Below are 20,213 nucleotides of genomic sequence, written 5' to 3'. Positions count from 1 at the left end.
AAAGCGAGGCAGAGAGGCGAGCACAGTGTCTCGCCTAGCTCTTGCGTTAGGAAGAGTCAGAATGAACCAGACTCTTGCTCTGCTACTGACAAACCCTGAAATGGCCACACAAATCCCCTCTCCCCTAGTCCTGCCTCCCCAGAGGTTAGGTCCATAAAAGGCTATTAGCCAGGGAGTAGGAATGGTGTCCCTGGCCTTTGTCAGAGGCTGGCGATGGATGGCATGAGACAAATCGCTTGATCATTGTTTTCGGTCCACCCCCTCCGGGGCACTTGGCGCTGGCCACTGTCGGCAGGCAGGCTACTGGGCTAGATGGACCTTTGGTCTGACCCAGTACAGCCATTCTTATGTTCTTATGTAATATTAACTAGTATTGAATCCAGGATTGGCTTCTATGGGAATCCAATAGATACAGCATCCTAAATTGACTGCAAACAACTTATAACTAGTCTGAGACAATTTTTCCACAACTGGACTTTATAAATTTACGGCATCCTTCCTTTGTCAATCTTGTCCCTTTAAGTTTCCTGTGCTGGCAAAACCTAACCTGTACAGTGAATTCCACTGAATAACAGAATTTACTGGCTATGGAAGAACAGATGGAACATGCAACACTCTTACCATGACCCCTACCTCTGTGTTCCAGTGACACACTCTTCTTACTTATCCCTACAGTGACACTATATGGAGGCTGTGGTAGAAGAACATAAAGCCATCTTTCCAGCTTTATACAAAGTGAGAAATTGCCAACAGTGGCGGAGGAATGGGAATGTGTCTCTAATAGTGTTCTATCTGGTCTAAAGCTCCTACACTAGTACAACGAGGTCACAGCAGAGAGGAGAAACAGGCCTTCATTTCTACAGGCCAGAAGGAATATTTAAAAGGCCAAGCTTTCCATAATGGAGAGTCCTTGCAAGATCAAGCATGCTTTTGCACACAATTTCAAAAGTGGACTTAGATGCTTGTTTTTAAAAAATTAGCCCCAACTATCTAGAAGTCCATGTAGTGAACAGAGGTGATTTTACTGTACTGTGTGAATGCCACAATTTAATGTGATTTTTCTCCTTATTTTTCAGGTTAGTTGAGCTTGGCTTAGTGTATGAAGGCCTAGAGATTTTAGCTCACCTTGCCAATAAACCTTGAATACAAATATTAGAGTTTAACTTTGACGTATGCAAACAGCATTAACCATATAGTAAATAGCATAAATTATGCTGGTTTGTGTGTTCTAATGAAGTAAGCTTGGAGCCAAGAGCAGCTGGGTTTCTAATCCTTTTCTGTCTTCATTGTACTGTGCAGGTTTTGGAAAGCCTCTTGGTATCTTTGTGTTGCAGTTTCCTCATCTGTAAATAATTTGTAAATAATAATAATCATTTTATTTTCCTACCCTACTTAAAGGGGTGTTATGATAATTAAGATGTGTGTAATTTCTTGAAAATTTCAAGGTGTAAATTGCCACTAATATTCATTTTTATTAAACAGTGTAGACACAAATTTGACAGCTACTAAAAAGAAATGATTACTGTATTGTTAGGCTGTAGGATTTCCTGGTGCATGTTTAGTATTTGGCAGTGTGACTGCGAGAGCCACAGACCAATCTTACTAGTCAGGATCTAAACCTTTTTTAAACCAAATACTGCACTTTGATGATGAACAGCTTAGAAAAGCTTTTTGCCTAGCTATTTTATTATATGTGGGCACATTTAGCTATGTGGTGTTTACAGCAGTCTATTCTCAAGATACAAATGTGAACTTAAAAGAAAAATCCTTCCTTTTTAAAATTCTTCAGGCATTGTAAATGAATAATAATTAATAATCACAGTGAGAGAGAGTCCTTGAACAATGGGCCAGATACGATTGTGTAAATCAGCTTTATCTCAAAGAAGCATAATCACTTTATATTATTTGTGTGTTTGGCCCAGTGTCACTACAGCTATGTTGAACTTACATTTCAAGGAGTGGCTGGAATTGACTTGGGTAATTAGAACCTACGTACAAATGCCTTTTGGAAATTACATATGCAATCTGCACCAAGTCTCCCTGTTTATTTTAGGCTTGTCAGATAGTATAGGCATAAAAGTTAGGTTCTAGAATGGAAAAATAATTCATATTGTCATTACATAGTAATGCAAATAATACATTTTTAGAGTGAATAAGCATTTTTCCCACTGTTTGCAATACAAACTGTATTGTGTTACTTCAGGAGAACCAGATAGTCAATTGACTAGAAATAGACCAGTTTATGGTAATTTTTTTTTGCACAAATGGAATGAATTGAAACAACTGAAGATAATTTTAACTCCTGTCAGCCAGCAATCTTAATCCAACCAAGGGAAATCTAGCCAAACAAGCCACCTAAATCCCACCAGATTTGAGTTATTCTGATACCATTTGCCAGCATACAATACAATCTGATTAATCCAGGATATTGTATCCAGGTTGGAAATAACAGTGAAAAGCTCACTCCACCTTGAAGAAAGAATTCAGGGAGGTGATAGGTAGCTCTCTTGTGACTCAATGTCATGCCTCCAGCAAAACACTCAAAATGTGTTTGAGGTATCATTACGATTAGAACCAGTGGAACTTTTTAAGAGCACCTATTGTAGCTCATCCCCCTTGTCACCCATCCATCACCCAAAAGATATAACTCCTCCCGCACTCTCTCAATTTTCCCTAGGCTTTAACTACCTTTAGGCCCAACTCAGCAACATGGAATGGCAAGCTTTTGGCTCAAAGCCATCCATAGAGTATTGGCTATCTGAAGTTATGCCATTGCCCCAAAAGATAGTCCAAAGACATAAATCCTGATTCATATCTCAAAGACAGCACAATTAGCATAATGCAATTATATGGTCATATCAGAGTAAGAACCCTCATCCAAGGTAAAACACGGTAAATACAAAATGAAAGACCGATTCAATATCTCTTTCCACTAACAGAGCAGAATTCTTCTGGGTTTCACCAGGTGGACAGGCCCGGTCTCAGGTCAATAGTATCAATGAACTCTGAGGAAAAAAAAAACCAACAACACATTCTGCAATGGAGATTTGGGGGACCATATTCAAATGGGAAATGCTACTACTGCGGGACATGGTCAATGTTACTCCTAATAAAAACTGTAAGGGTCCCATATGATCCCCTTCATCTGTCCTGAAATCATTTTCAAAGATACAAATGGCAGCTCTTCTAGCCCCAATAAATAACAAATACCAAAGTGCATGATGTCTAGTGGAAGGGAAAGGAGCAAGATGAGGAATTCCCTCAGGTGAAAGCATATTATTTCTTTCTGAAATATTGGTCACCCTTATCTCTCCCTAAGGAGTCTCTCCTTACTTTCTCAGACACAACTTGTGCTGACCAGCACATTTGATACATTCATGTCCAACTCTTCAGGAAACAGACTAAGCATATGTACCAATATGAAGGACCCAGCAAACCTGTTTGACCTTGGACTCCTGCTCAAAGTCATTACAACATCCACAGGCCCATCACTGTGGCTGGTAGTGTGAAAGGCTGTTCACTCAGATGGGATTAGGGGTTCAGGGCTGATTTGGCGCACATGGAAGTTGACAATTGCTCTAATCACCCATCTGAAGGCTGGCACTGGAGAGATCCATAATCTGAAAGTAAGTATAAAGTCAATTGCTTAAAAATACATTTGTCTCCAGGTCTCTCTCAGTGATTTAGCTAATTGCTTCAGTCGGGGTTCACTGTACACACCTCCCCACCCACTCCCTTTCAGCCTATAATTTTTTTATTAAAAATAATTGTCATGTTGTCTTACTCATCATATTTTACCATTCTCACTAAGAAATAATGTTATATAATGTCACACCAAAAAGTGATTCAAGCGTATGTGTCCTACAATAGAAGCCATTAGGTCTTCAGACAACCAATATAAATCCGATAGGCTGAAAATCAGGTTTTAATCATTTCCTTTGCGACTCATAAATCTCTTGCAAACACTTGTCTTTAAATTGTAAAGGTTCAGCTTGAAAGGATGTTGTAGGCCTGTGGCTATAAAAAGCAGTTTAACATTTATTTTAGAGATGAGAAGTCGAGTAGGCTTCTTATCTACTGTGCTTAGAGACTGTAAGAAACATGCAATAAAAGTTAGCTGGAACAATACACTGTCCTCAGATTTGAGTTTAAATCTCAAAAAGGGAAAGCTGTCCAAAGTTTGGATTAGTGCTCTGCCTGAAGCCTAATTGGGCTCTAATCCTCTGTCATCATGGGAGACAGGAAAATTAAAGATCACAAACTGCAGTGTTCCTAAACCTTTAGAGGCTTCTCAAAAATCCTGAGATGTCCAGTTTTTCAACATAATTCCATCAATGTTATCATAAATTCCTCTATAAATATCTGTTTTGCAGAAACTTGACAAAAGGGCACAGCCAAAAAAAAAAGTTTAGGATTTTAAAGGCAAAATGTTTTGCTACGAGACAAGACTTTTCCCTAAAAGTGTAAAATTTAACTCTCTGCAATGGATAGCATCAGGTCTGGCCTGAGGGCAAGGTGAGCAAGGTGGTTGACTTGGGCCCGGCACCTTCAGGGCCTCGTGCTGCCCAGCACCCACCTGCCCATGCAGCCACTGTCAGTGTGCCACCTTGGGTCCATAAACTCTTTGGCCAGGTCTGGATAGCATTCAGGCTTTCTGAAGACTTCTTGGAAGATAAGTCACCCCCAAAATAGGATGGTCTTTTTCTATATATTCTGGTTTCTATGCTTTCTACTGGGTAATAAGAAGAAACTCATAGTTGTCTCAGCTTTATTATAAACTTTCCTTTTTGCTTTTCTTGAAAATATCCAGTAATTGTACCAGACTATGTAAGCCAAAATCTGTTTTTAAACACATCTTCAGTGGAGTTTGCCCAGATGAACACTTTTAACAGAGGGCAGTGCATCTCCTTAATGATATGCTGGTTTCTCTCCCTTTACATCTTTGAGCGTCACTGCATTTCTAGCTGAGAAAGGCTAAGCATGCTGTCTTCAATGCCATTCTTGAATTCATCAGAATGGTCTCAAGGGAGTCACGCAAAGTATTTCCCCCTACAAGGGCAGAGTAAATTTTCTCAATAGGCCTCTCACAAGGCTTTTGGAAGTTTAGACACAAATGTTCAAACTCAAACTAGAGTCTGGGTCTCTTCACATACAACAATGCACCAGAACTGCTAAACGTATCTTCAATATATCTGAAAGAGAGCACGTGATACAGAGAGAGAGGTTTTGGTTGTGCAGGAGATAGGAGGGCTGAATCTCCCTCCACTCTCTGACCCTGGATTCATAGCGGGATGCTTAAAACCATACAGAAAAGAGACAGAATCACCAGGCAGCTGAAAGGGGCTGGCCGGACCCCTCCACCATCCAGGACTGTCCCAGCCCCAAGCCTCCCATCCACCAGGCACCCAAGTGGGGGGGGGGGCTACATCCTTGTGGCCAGTTCATACAGGAACATTGATGGTTGTTCCCCTTTATCAGGGAATGAGGGAAAAGTTCGCTCCATTCCTCAATCTGGTTGGGGAATCCAGGGGGCAGATGACTCTGGATCTGCCCCAGCCAAGAGACATGCACCCCTATCCCAGCTGTGCCTGATGTAGTTGCAGTGGCCATGGAAAGGTACTTCTCACCTGGCCCGAACTCCTATGATGAGGGAGGGCTGGGGTAGTCTTCTTCTATCCTGGGGCAGCCTGCATCCTGACCCCTCACCCAGAACAATGATTTAAATGCAGAAAAATTAATTAAGTACCCAAACAACACCAGGCTAAGCTTCTAGTAGTACCATAAATGTATTTATGACAATGGTAATATGGGAAACTGAACTTCTCTAGCATATTAGAAACAACATTTTAGTGGCCTAAGTGTCAAATTTTGATGCACTTCAATCATGTAAACCCCAGTCATGTTAACCCACAACTTCATTCTTCAAAAGCAGGTACAAATCAGGTATGTCCGTCTGTTTCTCTGTATTTCAGGTGAAAACCTAGAAACTTAAGTTTTAACTGGTCTCCTTGGATAAGAGATCCCACCGTTTGTTTGTTTTTATATAAAGGGAAGTATTTGCCCTGGTATCTTTGTCCAATGTCAGCCTTTCCCATCTCTGCAGTCTCCTGCACCAGATGTCATACACCATATATAGCCCTTCCAGAGTGGGTGGAGAGGCCCAACACAGTACTGCGCCAGCTATCACCTAGGGGAAGAAAGCAGAATGCCACATAGTTCCTAGAAACCACATTTGGAAGGATGTAGTCTTAGCACCACAAGTTTCTTATGTAGGAAATCCCTTCCATTCCCTGATTTAGGACAGTGGACTGTTTCTAAAAAGATGGTTCAAAAGATTAGTGTTCCTTTCCCTGCAGAGTTTCAGCTCTTCAGGAACAGGTTGAACATAAACACAATTGGAACTGACACAAATTGGCGGGACTTGTAATCTTTTGGCCAAACTATAATTTGCTGATTGATATTATAATTTCCTATATATAAAAATTCTCATCTGTTCTGCAAGTCTGTGTACACTTTATAGGGAAAGTTTGGCACAAGCTATAACATCTCTGCCCAACAAGTCTTAGTCAAAAGCAATGAGATTAAGGTCACTATAAAAGACTCAATTTTAATCTCATACTTTAGCTGGTTTAGTATTAAACTATTGGTCCTGCTCCCTCTCCATGTGGATAGGAAATTACTTTCTTTTCTTCTCCCAGCTCCTCTCTGTGGAACTTTTGATTCTGTTGATTATCTGAACTGCTGTTTTCCATCATTTAAATGAACAGTATATCAGGTGGCTGATAGTCTTTGTTGGATATCATATATTTCTTTTATATTTCTAAATCAAGATCACATCATCACTACACACTAAGAAATGCCTAGAAACATTATTCTGTGAATGTCTGCCTACCAGAAAAAAAAAAAAAAAGAAAAAAAAAGCTGAAATCTCAGGTTTCACAATATTTTTTTATTTGTTCACGATGACACCATATTAGTCCTCAAGTCCACACTGACAATTCAAATATATTGTATTTATGATGCATCTAATTGTACTGGGGTTCTGTAATGCTACTCTTTTTAATTTACAGTCCTTACTAGAGTAGTATGAATTCATGACAATGTTCTCTTATGTCAATGCTTTTATGCCGATGCAATTGCTAGATGGAGTGATAAAACAATTGTGCTTGTGAAAAGGCAATCGTTATTACAGAATGAACGCTCTTTTTTTCTTAAATGGGAACATTCAGCAGGGAACCACAAACAGAGCAGAGAATTGAGGAACCAAACCCATACCCTCTCGAGCCGTGGTCAGCAACCAGTAGATTGTGAGCTACCGGTAGATCTCAGAGGCTCTAAGAGTAGCTCTTGAGCCCTCTCTGAACTGCGCACCTGCACAGTACATTTACATTAGATTTCCTCATTTGAGGAGCAGCTACTCACTGAGCAACAACACAGGTGAGTAGCTGCGAGGAATGGTGGGAGCTGGGAGGTCGGGAGGGCTGAAACACCCCAGCCAGCTGACTGTGGCTTTCACAGCTGGAGCTAGGCGCAGCCTCCTTGGGCTGAGCGCAGGGCATCCGGGCTGGAGGGAAGAGAAGCAGCTGCCCAGCCAGCTGGCCATGGCGCTCAGCCAGAGTGCACCATGCTCCTCGTGGGCTGGTGCAGAGGAGAAGCTGCCTGGCCTGCTGGCTGTGGCGTTCAGCCCAGAGGAGGCTGAACCATGCTCCAGCTGATTGGGTGGCTTCCCCTCTGTGCCTGTCCACGTGTAGCTTGGTGGCACCCTGGCTGAGCACCATGGCCAGCTGGCCGGGCAGGTGCTTTTCTTCGCTCCAGCCCGGCTGCCCTGCGGTCAGTCCGGAGGGAGCGCGGGTCGGAGGCTTCCCTCCGTGGCTGGTGTAGGGAACTCCCTGCCCCCAACCTTGTTCCCTCTCCTCTGCCCCAAACTTGTCCCCCGCCCTCCTGGCCCCCTGTTCCCTCTCCCTTGCCCCTCCGACCCTGCTGCAGAAACCTGCCCCCCCCCCCCCCGCAGAAACTTGTCCCCCGGCACCCTGCCCCCCCTGCAGAAACCAGTTCCTTCTGGCACCCTGTCTCCTACTACAGAAACCTGTCCCCCAGATCCCCTCTGCAGAAACCTGTCCCCCCCAGCACCCTGTCCCCTGCCACAGAAACCTGTCCTGGCACCCTGCCCCCTCTCCCCTGCCCCCACTGGCACCTTGTTCCCTGCTCCAGAACCCACTAGCACTCCTCCCCAGTACTGGATCCCCTGCTCCCAAATGACTTTTCTATGGGTCAGTGACCCCTGACTCCAGGCAGGTTCCCTGCCATTCTCATAAATAAAGACAATGCAGAAACTTTTTGTGTTTAACATAGTATTCTATTTAAAAATGAAGCCTGGCCAACAAACCCCCAATTGGGGCCAAGTCCCCATCTAGCCACAACCACTCCTGCACTCCCCCTTCCCCAGACCCTAGATCTGATCCTATCAAACACTGGAACCTCATGCCCTCAGCCCCTCACATACCCCAACCCAAATTCCTGCACCCTCACATCTGCAAGCCTGTGGCTTGCTTAGTATCCCAACACTGCCCAGCCTCCTCGAGCCAGTGTCCCCTTCACCTCCTCCTGCATACAGATTTCCTCCCAGAGCTTGCACTTCTCACCTCTTCCCACACCCAAATCCCTCATTCCCACCCCAGAGCCTACACATCCTGTCTCAACACAGCAAGGGTCCAGCTAGACTGCAGGTGTTTTTCAGGATTCTGGAGATATCCCAGAAAAGTTCTTCTGCATCCAGGGTTGCGTTTGTTCTTCCGCTTTTTTAGTGGAAGAGCAAACAGGCTCTTTTGGTCACCCCTATATTCCTCTTTCCACAAGGAATAAGGTGGCTCCCAAAAGAAGGGTTTTTTTCTGACATTTGGTCCAGTGTAGACAGGCCAAATGTTGGAAAAACCTCCTCCTACAGAAGAATTAAAAAAAAATAAGCAGCAGTATAAGAATTGGGGATAGCAAGTGATGGAGAGGAGGAGAATAGAAAGGGGTGGGGCTTCAAGGAAGGGGCGGGGCGGTAGATCTTGGCTTGGTCTGTCATTTAAAAAGTGATCTTGGGTATAAAAAGGTTGGAGACCACTGCTCTAGAGACACAACTATCTGGTGCAGCATGAGGATAACCCCCTACCCTGCAGAAAATATGGGAAGGGGAGGGAACAGGACTGGGTGATGTAGGACTCATAGAGGGGTGTATGTGGGGAGGTCATGTGCCCTGTTTAGCTGGTGCCCAGTGTGTGTCCCATGCACAAGATACTCCTTCTAGTTCAGTCTTTACTATTCCATACATTATTAGGCTACCTCCAAAGATGATACAAATTGGCACTGATCTGTTTCCTTCAAGGATCTGTGGAACTTTGCACAAGCTGAATATCTGGCCCATTGATAGCACAAGTAAGACACATCAAATTAAAATAATAATGCTGGGTACTTAGACCAGCAGCCTTTTACACGTTGGTGGGAATGGGAATGATATTAGACATCTCCTCCTTTAGTCTTATCACTGGGTATTGTAGCTATATGCAAATAAATTACCAGATGTTTATCACAGCTGTCAAAGACAACTTTTTAAATAATTATAATCTCACATTAGATGTATTTTCCCAACCTGCTTTTTAAAATCTGAAGTCTGAAACCATCAGCATAACTTCTTAAATGATACAGTGAACTGATTATCCCTAATTAGATCCTAACATCAGTGATGTGGGCTCTAAGATAAAACCAGATACCGGTCACAGGTTAATGATGTTTCAAAAAGCTGACACCAATGATAAAAAAAATTAAGATTGCAGATTTCCAAGACTACATACATTTCTGCTAAATCAGAGGGTTTTGTTTAGAACATAACCAAATTTAAGCTGAGAGATATATGAGGGAAAGGTTGAAAACAAGGAAGATACTCTTATGAAATATGATCTTAACTCCACTATAGTGACACTATACTATGTTATGTGGCAAGTATGAGATGAACATTAGGAGGCTCAGTGCTGTAGTTAACAGTTTAATGGCTGTCATTCAGCTTTTACTCTTGTGCTTTTCAGAGTTTGCTTAGTGGATGACAAAGAAGGGTATAAGCGCTGAACAAAAAAAACCCACTTTGGTTTTCCCATGTTGATGATGAGAAGTGTGTCAGAAAGGAAACATTGCTTTTTGGGGGTTGTCTAAACATAGCTAACATATAAAAATTCAGTTTTGCCAGAGTTTATTGTTATGCAAAGATAGTAAATAATTTTGGTCCAGATTCAAGAATGCACTTGTTATGTACTTAAAGCTAAATATGTACTTAAGTGCAATTTCTACATAGTGTGTGTTTTGTGTGTGTGTGTGTGTGTGTGTGTGTGTGTGTGTGTGTGTGTGTGTGTGTGTGAATCAGAGTGTTAGTTTGTGTATGCTTTGGTTAGCTATAATAAGTTGAATACTATAGATAATGATTACAACATTAGGAGGTTTTTACCACTAGCAATTAATAGGGGTCTATCTAATGGATGAAATTACATGCTTCTTTTAGCACAGCACATTGACCTGAAAATGTCTCGCTGAAGTTTATAGCTACAAAGGCCTATTTTCCAAAGTTGGCCTACAGAATCTCCCTGAGAAAAAATGGACCTTAATTCTCACAGTTTTGCTCTGTATTTTGGAATGGCTTCTAAGAAAACATGCTTAGGAAATAAGTCCTTGTCTCTCCAGATAACAACGCAGAACAAGAAACAGGCTATCGTTAGTGTGGTCACATTCATATGTAGATTCCTCCTTGTTTATTATAGAGTATATTTGATTTTTGTGTGTTCCTGTTGGCAGTAAATTATGCAGCTGCTGAGAACAGGCAGGCTGAAAATGATTTAAACTGAATTAAAATGACTATTGAAAAAAAGGATCGTTTTATTTCTCATTAAAATGAGGGAATGTTTAATTCAGGAAGGCTGTGTCACACTGAATGCAAAGGAGGGTTTGGACTGGGGATACTGAGGAACAGGAACTCTCAACTGAGAACCTGAACACAACTCTATTGCAAGACAATTGGAAGAGTCACATACAGTAACTTCTCCTGGTGCAGCCTGAAATTCTCCCAGCAGCACTTTCCATTTTGACCAAAGCTCTGTTTTGCTCACTGGGCTTTTTTCTGACTCTCTAATAAAGACCCTCCTGCTCCTCTCACCTTCATGAGCCTCTCAATTTCACTATCTCTCCCCCCGCCCCCCGGTTAAACTGAAGAAGGGCGAGGCACAAATGGCAGTTAAATAGCTAACTCCCAAAGACTTTCACAATGGCAGTTAAGCATTGCCTTCCAATGGAAGCGGGATGCCCAATTGTGTGTGCCTTTGAAATCTCTTCCAAGTAAATCTATGTATACTTCTGGGCTGCGTCTAGATTGGCATGATTTTCCGGAAATGCTTTTAACGGAAAAGTTTTCCGTTAAAAGCATTTTTGGAACAGAGCGTCTAGATTGGCATGGACGCTTTTCCATAAAAGCACTTTTTGCGGAAAAGCGTCCGTGCCAATCTAGATGCGCTTTTCCACAAAAAAGCCCCAATCGCCATTTTCACGATTGGGGCTTTTTTGCGGAAAACAAATCTGAGCTGTCTACACTGGCCCTTTTGCGCAAAGCTGGCCCTTTTGTGCAAAAGCTTTGCGCAAAAGGGACTTTTGCCTGAACGGGAGCAGAATAGTACTTCCGCAAGAAGCACTGATTTTTTATAGTAGGAAGTCAGTGCTTTTGCAGAAATTCAAGCGGCCAGTATAGACAGCTGGCAAGTTTTTCTGGAAAAGTGGCTGATTTTCCGGAAAAACTGGACAGTCTAGACACAGCCCTGTAGTATGGATGTGCTACCAAATTACAACATTGTCTCTTGCTGAAAAGCACTATTGAAAACCCATGTTTTTGTCCATTATAGTTTGAGTAATTATGCATGTCACTAGTAGCTTTGCATATGTTTAACTTTTGTGTGTGTGTGTATATATATATACAGGCAGTCCCCGACTTACGCGAATCCGACTTATGTCGGATCCGCACTTACGAACGGGGCTTTCTCACCCCGGAGCTCGCAGGCAGTGGGACCACCCAGAGTGCAGCGGTCCCACCACCTCGACCTCCGGGGCGAGAAAAGCTGCTCCGGGTGCCCCTGGTCTGCTGGGGACCGTCTCCAGCAGACCAGGGACACTGGGAGCAAAGCCGGGGAGGCGGAGGGGTCCCGCACCTCTGAGGCTTTGCCAGAGCAAAGCCTCAGAGGCGCGGCACCCCACCGTCGCTGCCGCTTTGCTCCCGGTGCCTCTGGTCTGCTGGGGACCATCTCCAGCAGACCAGGGACACCTGGAGCAAAGCCGGGCAAAGCCTCTGAGGCGTGGCACCCTGCCGCCGTTGCGGCTTTGCTCCCCGTGTCCCTGGTCTGCTGGGGAGGGGGGGGCGCAGCTAGTGCGTCCTCCCCTCCCCCCAGCAGAACAGGCTTTTGTTGTGGACCCTGGGGTAGAGCAGCTGGGGTGCTGCCAGGTTGGTCCTGCAGGGACCTACCTGGCAGCCTAGCTGTTCTGTCCCAGGCTCGAGATTCAGTCGCTGTTGAAACTGATCAGTGGCTGATTCCAGGAAGCTGGGGGCAGAGCAATTTTGCCTCCAGCTTCCTGTAGTCAGCCCCTGGTCAGTTTCAGCAGCAGCGGCTGAATCTGGGGCCAGTTCCGACTTACATACAAATTCAACTTAAGAACAAACCTATAGTCCCTATCTTGTACGTAACCCGGGGACTGCCTGTATATAATATATATATTAACTCTGAAAACCTAATAAGCAAGAAAATGACCATCACAAATACAAATCCCTAAATTAACTTTGTTTTCCATTTAGTGCATTTAAATTCACTTTCTGTTTTTTCCATAGGGTCCTATAGTCAAGTTCATTTCAGGGTAGGATTGGAATAATTTTTGTTGGAGTTCTCAAAATTAAATTACCTTCTAATCCCATCTGAGTCGGAGTCCAAGATTTTATTTGCTGTTTTTAAGAAGCCTCATTATAAAGGCTGTATCACTGTAGGAAAAAAGAAACAAAACACAACGAAAGATCATTCACTAAGTAGGGAAAATTAAGCTAGTTAAAATTCTATTGCATTCAAATAGGGATGGGGAAGTGGCTCTGTTGCCATTCAAGCCTCCCAATCTCTCTCTGAACAATTATAAAATGCAAATATTTATACAGTTATGCATATTGCAATCACCTCCCTTATTTTCCAAACAAATGTTACAATTTAGAAGTCAGGCTTAGCAACAGTTCTTGTCTTGGACTAGGCAGTGCCTTTTTTCCTTGTGCACAGAGGCAGACTGTGCACACACAGCATCAACAAACTTCTGGTAAAATCTGCTTCCAATGAAGAAATGGTTTCTGCAGTATTTGGGATCCTATTATTATTAAACTGTTTTGCATTGATTTCTAGATGTAGTCTTGTGCTTGAAATGTATAACGTAGAGAAACTCCAGGCAGACACCATATTGTGAAGAGAGATGATTCTAAAAGGCTATAATGTAGAGATGTGCCCTTAAAAGAATTAAGGGATTATGCCCCTGGAGGTAAGGGGTTGGGAAAACCTCAGGGCTGTGTGCAGCAGTTGACCAGAGACGCTCTCTAGTTTGTTTTATGAACATTTTCTTTCTCTCTCATTCACTGGTTTCTTAATTAATGAACCCCAAGATCATTATGTCATGTCAGACCCAATGTTCCCTCTAATCTTTTTCATCTGTGTGTGGATTTTTTCCATCCATGAGTGGAATAATTTGTATGTGCACCAAGGCATGTGTGAATGTGCACCACCAAAAGAAACACAGAACAGGTGGGTGGAATTTGAATTTATCCTGAGTGGCTGCACAAGCCCATAGCTTGCAGAGAACACCAGGCATGTTTAACCAGAAGGAAACTTCAGTTGCTCTGAATTTACTCTTGTGTTTGCAACTGAAAGCTGAGACAAAGAGAAGCACCAGAAAAGCACATGGAGAACAGGCATAAAGGCTTTTTGCAGGTATTTGATGAGCACAATCGTAGCTTGAGTAGCTTAAGAAGGGGGGAAAAGACAAAAATGGATGTGTTGCAACCTCATTCAATCTGCAGTTCTCAGGCAGTGCTGCAGAGGACCGGCAAAGCATTAAGTTACAAGAAAGTAAAAGTAATGCTGACTAAATTTGGGGAACATTGCATGACAAAAAAGGAAAGAAACCTTTGAGACTTTTTTATATGCATACTTTTCCAATACCAGGTCCCACTGATTTACAACCTTTAAAGTGTTAATAACTTTGCAAGCTATACCCCACATTGTAGCATCTATCACAGGCCTTTTCTGTACTTACCAGATGATCAATGCTCTGGAGATTGATCTTCCAGGGTTTGATTTAGCAGATCTAGTAAGGACGCACTGACTCAAATGCTGAGGGTATCCCCATTGAACCCAGTACTCCTTAACATCAAGAGTTTCTCCCATTGACCTCCTGTAGCGAGGCCACCCCAGAAAATCAGTTTAAGGGACACTGATTCCAGCAATGCAATTCTCGTTGCTGGAGATGTCTGCCCTAGTGTGGACTTGGCCACAGTATTTCATCAAGAACTACTATTTTTGCCATGAATTGAAAGAGGCAAGGAGGAATCTTCTGGAAACTGTGATTTTGACTTTTTTAGTACATGGGAACAATAAAGGGAGGACATAAGAGTCAACATATATCTGACTATAAGCATCTAAGAAGAGTTTGGGTACGTCTACACTACAGCGCTAATTCGAACTAACTTAGTTCGAATTAGTTAATTCAAACTAAGCTAATTCGAACTAACGCATCTAGAACTAAAAACTAGTTAGAATTAGCGTTTTGCTAATTCGAACTAGCATGTCCACATTCAGTGGACCCTGAACCGGGGTTAAGGATGGCCGGAAGCAGTGCCGGCAGGGCATCAGATGAGGACTTAGAGCGTGGAACTGCTGTCTCGGGCTAGCCGAGGGCTGTGCTTAAAGGGACCTGACCCCCACCCCGGACAGACAGTTCTCAGGGGTGCACCACTTACAAAGCAGTCCTGGCTTGGAGTGCCCGGAGTACCCACACTGGGCACATCACAGCACTCGGCCATCAGACCGGCTGCACTTGCCACAGGCTGCCATCTGGGGAGAAGGGGCAATTGGAGGGCTGCAGGAGAGCTTCCACCCCCAGAAGCCCGCAGAGCTATCCCAGTCCTCCCCATCGGGGGCTCGTACTCCATTCCTCCCTCACCTCCTTCCACTTACCCTTCCCTAGCCCCCCTTCCTGATGTACAAAATAAAGAAAACGTGTGGTCAAAATTAGAATCTCTCTTTATTGAACAAAACTCAGGGAGACTGGGAAAAGGAGATGGGAGAGGGGAAGAGAGAGGCTGGGAGAGGGGAGGGCAACTAAAATGATCAGAGGTTTGGAACAGGTCCCATATGAAGAGAGGCTAAAGAGACTGGGACTTTTCAGTTTAGAAAAGAGGAGACTAAGGGGGGATAGAATAGAGGTCTATAAAAGCATGATTGGTGTGGAGAGGGTACATAAAGAAAAGTTCTTCATTAGTTCCCATAGTAGAAGGACTAGAGGACACCAAAGAAAAGGAATGGGTAGCAAGCTTCAAACTAGTAACAGAAAGTTGTTCTTCACAAAGCAAAGAGTCAATCTGAGGAACTCCTTGCTGCAGGAGGCTGTGAAGGCTAGAACTAGAACAGAGTTTAAAGAGACGTGATATAAAGTGATGGAGGTTGGGTCCATGGAGTGGTATTAGCCAGGGGGTAGGAATGGTGTCCCTGCCCAAAGTTTGTGGAAGGCTGGAGAGGGATGGCACGAGACAAATGGCTTGGTCACTGTCTTCGGTCCATCCCCTACAGGATCCCTAGGGTTGGCCGCTGTCAGCAGACAGGCTACTGGGCTAGATGGACCTTTGGTATGACCCAGGACGGCCATTGTAAGCTCAGGGCTCAGGGTCGGGGGTCTCAGTGGACCACCTTGATTTTCATGCACACCTGCTCCTGGGTGGCCAGGCTGGCAGCTCTCCTGCCCTAGCTGGCCACTTTCCTGTGCCTAGTGCGGAGGTCGTGGACGAGGTCCACGATGTCCGCACTAGACCAGGCAGGTGCCTGCCTCTTGCGGTCCTGGGCAAGCTCCCGGGAGCCGCCAGCCTGGTCCCGAGAAGAGGGGGAGGACTGGGGGGGCATTGGGTGGCTGGCTTGAGCCGTGCCAGGTGCAGGGTCTGCTAGCTGGGTGCTGGCAGGCTTGCACCTGGCACGGGCACCGTAGCCAGCCCGTGCCCCTTTAAGTGGTCCGAGGCCGGGAGGGGGGCAATAGAGTTTCCCTGGTGTTGGTCAGAGTGGCCACCAGGGAAAGCTGGGGAGGGCTAGCCTCCCACTAGTTCGAATTAAGGGGCTACACATCCCTTAATTCGAACTGGTAAGTTCGAACTAGGCTTAGTCCTCGTACCATGAGGTTTACCTAGTTCGAACTAATCGCTCCACTAGTTCGAATTAAGTTTGAACTAGCAGAGCACTAGTGTAGCGCCTATCAAAGTTAATTTGAACTAACGTCCGTTAGTTCGAATTAACTTTGTAGTGTAGACATACCCTAATTTATTCAGTGCAGGGGTGTATAACTACTACTGGAGAAATGGGGAAAAGAAAGAGAAAATTCAGGCTGCATATCTCATTTCTTAATGAGGAATTACTAATCTATTTGAGCAATCTTTTAATGAATGTACAGTTGAGATGTTTAAAATTACAGTAAGCAAATACTAGAATCCCACTACAACTGAGGCACAAACACTGTAAATTGTATATATGAGCTAGCCTAGAACTAGTTTGATGGTAATCTGTTTCTTCTTTATCTTCTGTGATTTAATGAAAGTAGAGATGGAATTATTTAACATTTTATTTTGTACTTTTCAAACTTTAATATTTCAAGTGATATTTTTGTCAACATTTTCTATCCTAGTGTAGGGGTTTTTAATTTCAAATTACCATATGCAGTTTTTATAAAGGTGTCTAAATTTATAAAAATAATGGCTCTCCTGGGAAATTCTAACAAATCCTTAATTATAACAGTACACATTCCTCTGCTATAATTAAAAGTTCTGTCCTCTTTTGGAAAATACTTTCTTTATACCAGGCTCGTCAAAATAGCCATCTTGGTTGCATCTGGCTGTGAGAGAGAAAGCATTATGTTGTGGCATCTGTAGAAAAAGTGGTACTAAAAGCATTCTTTAAAAGAATTCCCACCGTTCTTTTCTCTTTATATTTCATTTCTGATATTATTATTGTGGCTTCCAGCTATACTTAAGGGGCATGGGCTAAACATAAAGCACAAAGATTTAAAAACATTTAAAATCTTAAATAGATTAGATTTTAAAAAGCGTGTGAATATGGGCTATTATTGTAGGAGTTGACTGTAGGGTAGCTATTATTGTAAGTAGAGCAGAAGGCCCTTCTGTATGAAGAAAGGGGGAAGGGAGTGTATAAATCTGTCTTCTCAGACGTATCCAGCCCATCAGTACAGCAAAACATATATTTGATGAAAAAATAGAGCTGTGGAATAATAGGAAAGGGGGAGGGGAAGACTATCCTCAGAATTGTTGTTTTTACTGGAGTCTGTAGGGCATTACGAAATAAATTTTTATATAGGAGAAGAGATGCATGCAGTACACAAAGTGCAATTCTGATCTTATATCACTGCAAATTCAAGTAACTCTCTTGATCTCAGTGGAGTTCATTCAGATTTACACCCATGTCAGCTGAGAGCAGAACTCTGCCCACAGTTTCCTGTGTGTAGGTGCTTTCTTCCTCATTCCTGATTCATGTAAAGCAAAAATAAAAAAGTCCATATATCATTACTTTTTTGTTATTGGCTGTAAGAATAAGAACATGCTATTATTTGTGTAGGTGTAATGTGGGTGCTACATTTTGGGTCCCTTTGTTTTGGCTCAGTGCAGCATATAAATCAAAAATTGTTATGTACAGTATGCAAGTTGCCTACCCTCTGGAGTTTACTGTGCCTGCATTTTTACAAGGTTAACCTTAAAACTGATGTTTAGATATTTAGCTATTCAAGGCCTATCCTTTCATTAATGGAGGCTTCAAATTTCTCAAGACCTGTTCATTTATTTTTCTATATAGAAGTAACCTATGTCTGAAGAGACCCAGCAGAATAAAGATTGGAGGACAAAAGAACCTTGTGCCCACTCCCTAGATAGTAAGTGAATAACTCCCATTTATATCCTAAAGAGTTTTGATTAATTCAGCCTACTTTTGTAATAAAGCTACAGTAGCTGCCTCTTGTCAAACTCACTCCAAGGATAAAAATCACTGAAGAACAAACTCCACTTAAAAAACCCTGGTGTGATATGGTTCAATTATTTGGAGTTTCACTGTTTGGAATGCACTACAGATACACACCAGATCTCATCTGTATATGACCACTATGAGTATGTCTAGATTACATGCCTCTACCAACAGAGGCAGGTAAAATAGGGTACCCAACATAGGCAATGAAGTGGGGATTTAAATATCCCCGGCTTCATTAAAATAAAAATGGCCACTGCGCTGTGCTGGCTCTGCTGATTGTCGGCATAGTGCTCGAGTCAAAACATGGATGGGTTGACAAGGGAAGCTGTGAAACGAGGTTCACAGGAGCGGTCGACAAAGGCTTCCCTTGTCAACCAATCCACGTCTTGACTCATACACTGTGCCAATGATCAGCTGAACCGGCACAGCATGGCAGCCATTTTTATTTTAATGAAGCCAGGGATATTTAAATCCCCGCTTCATTGACTATGTCGGGTAGCCTATTTTACATGTCTCTGTCGGCAGAGGCATGTCATCTAGACATATCCTATGACACTGGTTTCAATAAATGTTCAGTTAAAATTGCCATAAAAATTGGAAATAAATGAAAAATGGGCCCAAACCATGTGAAAGAAACAGCTTTGAAATGGATTTTTTTTTTTTTTTGCAATTAAAAATTTTGTAATCAACTGTTGCAAGTTGTCATTGATAGTTTGTGGTAAAGAAGAGTTCACATCCATCTGGCTCTTCTTTCTCCCAAGTTGTTCCTCTTATGGCATTTTTCTGTTTTCCTTATGTGGAAACTAATTGGTTTGCAACCTTTGTACAGTCGTATCAAGCTGTCCTTGCCTAAAGCCTCTAACTGTAAACACTGAAGTTTCGTTTTGTTTTCGTTTCCCCATCTGCAATTCTCAGCTCCCCTCTTCCTTTACTTCTGACCTCTGACTTCTTTTTCCATTATAGTTTTATACTCATAGCTACCAGGTGTCAAATCTGCTCATATTACTACACCCTGAACACAAGACAGACAGTGGAAGCCACACTAGTTGACGTACTACTTAGCTCATCTCTGCCCTGTGTCATACATTAGCTTTTTTACATTACATATCATCTGGTGATAGAGAAGCTTAGTTGTGACCATTTTAAAGGAGCTAAGAGCCAACATGATTATAATGGTAGAGACATGAATTTTGGCAGGACAACACAGTGGGTCTGAGTAGGGATTGGGAACTGTGATCAGGGAAGCCAACAGACTCACTGGGCCCCTGGGCAACGTGGGAGGAGCTGGCTGCATGTTCCCAAAAGGGGAAAGGCCTCAGGCAAAAGGGGGTGAAACTAGCCAGAAGTGCACCACAGCCACCTGCCAGCTGTCAGTGCTGCATGGAGTGCACTATCAGGGGCTCCGAAGCATGCACAGGACTCCAGAAGTGACTTAAAGGGCCACTGCTGCCAGTTGACCCAAACTCGACTGCTTGGGTCAGTTCAGCCCTGCTAGCAAGAGTCTCTGGCAGGCCACAGCCTTGATTTAATGCCTAGCTCCAGTCATGGCATAGCTAGAGCTCAGTTTTAGAGAAGATTTTACAAATACTCTGTGGCATGTAATAATCGGAGATATCCTTTTAACATAATTTGTAAGCCCTCTAGTGGCTCTCACCTTGTTCTGTGTTTTAGAAAGAGAACAGCAGGATGCATACAACTAGACCTTGCAAGCTGGAGTATCTTTAGGAAACACAGTTAGTTGTGCCCCAGCTATACCGGTGTACTTTCTTCACGGTGTTTCTTCTTGTGTAAAGAGCAAAAAAGACAAAAGATGTTGAACTACATACATGCAGGTAGATACCTGTGCTGGGTGTGTAGCTACCTTCCTCATTTCCTCTGGAGACTAGAACATCT

The sequence above is a fragment of the Pelodiscus sinensis genome, chromosome 7 (assembly GCF_052426305.1).
Source record: "Pelodiscus sinensis isolate ZL-2025 chromosome 7, ASM5242630v1, whole genome shotgun sequence".
Lineage (NCBI taxonomy): Eukaryota > Metazoa > Chordata > Testudines > Trionychidae > Pelodiscus > Pelodiscus sinensis.
The sequence above is the reverse complement of the archived record's forward strand: the minus strand, read 5'-3'. Positions refer to the sequence as shown.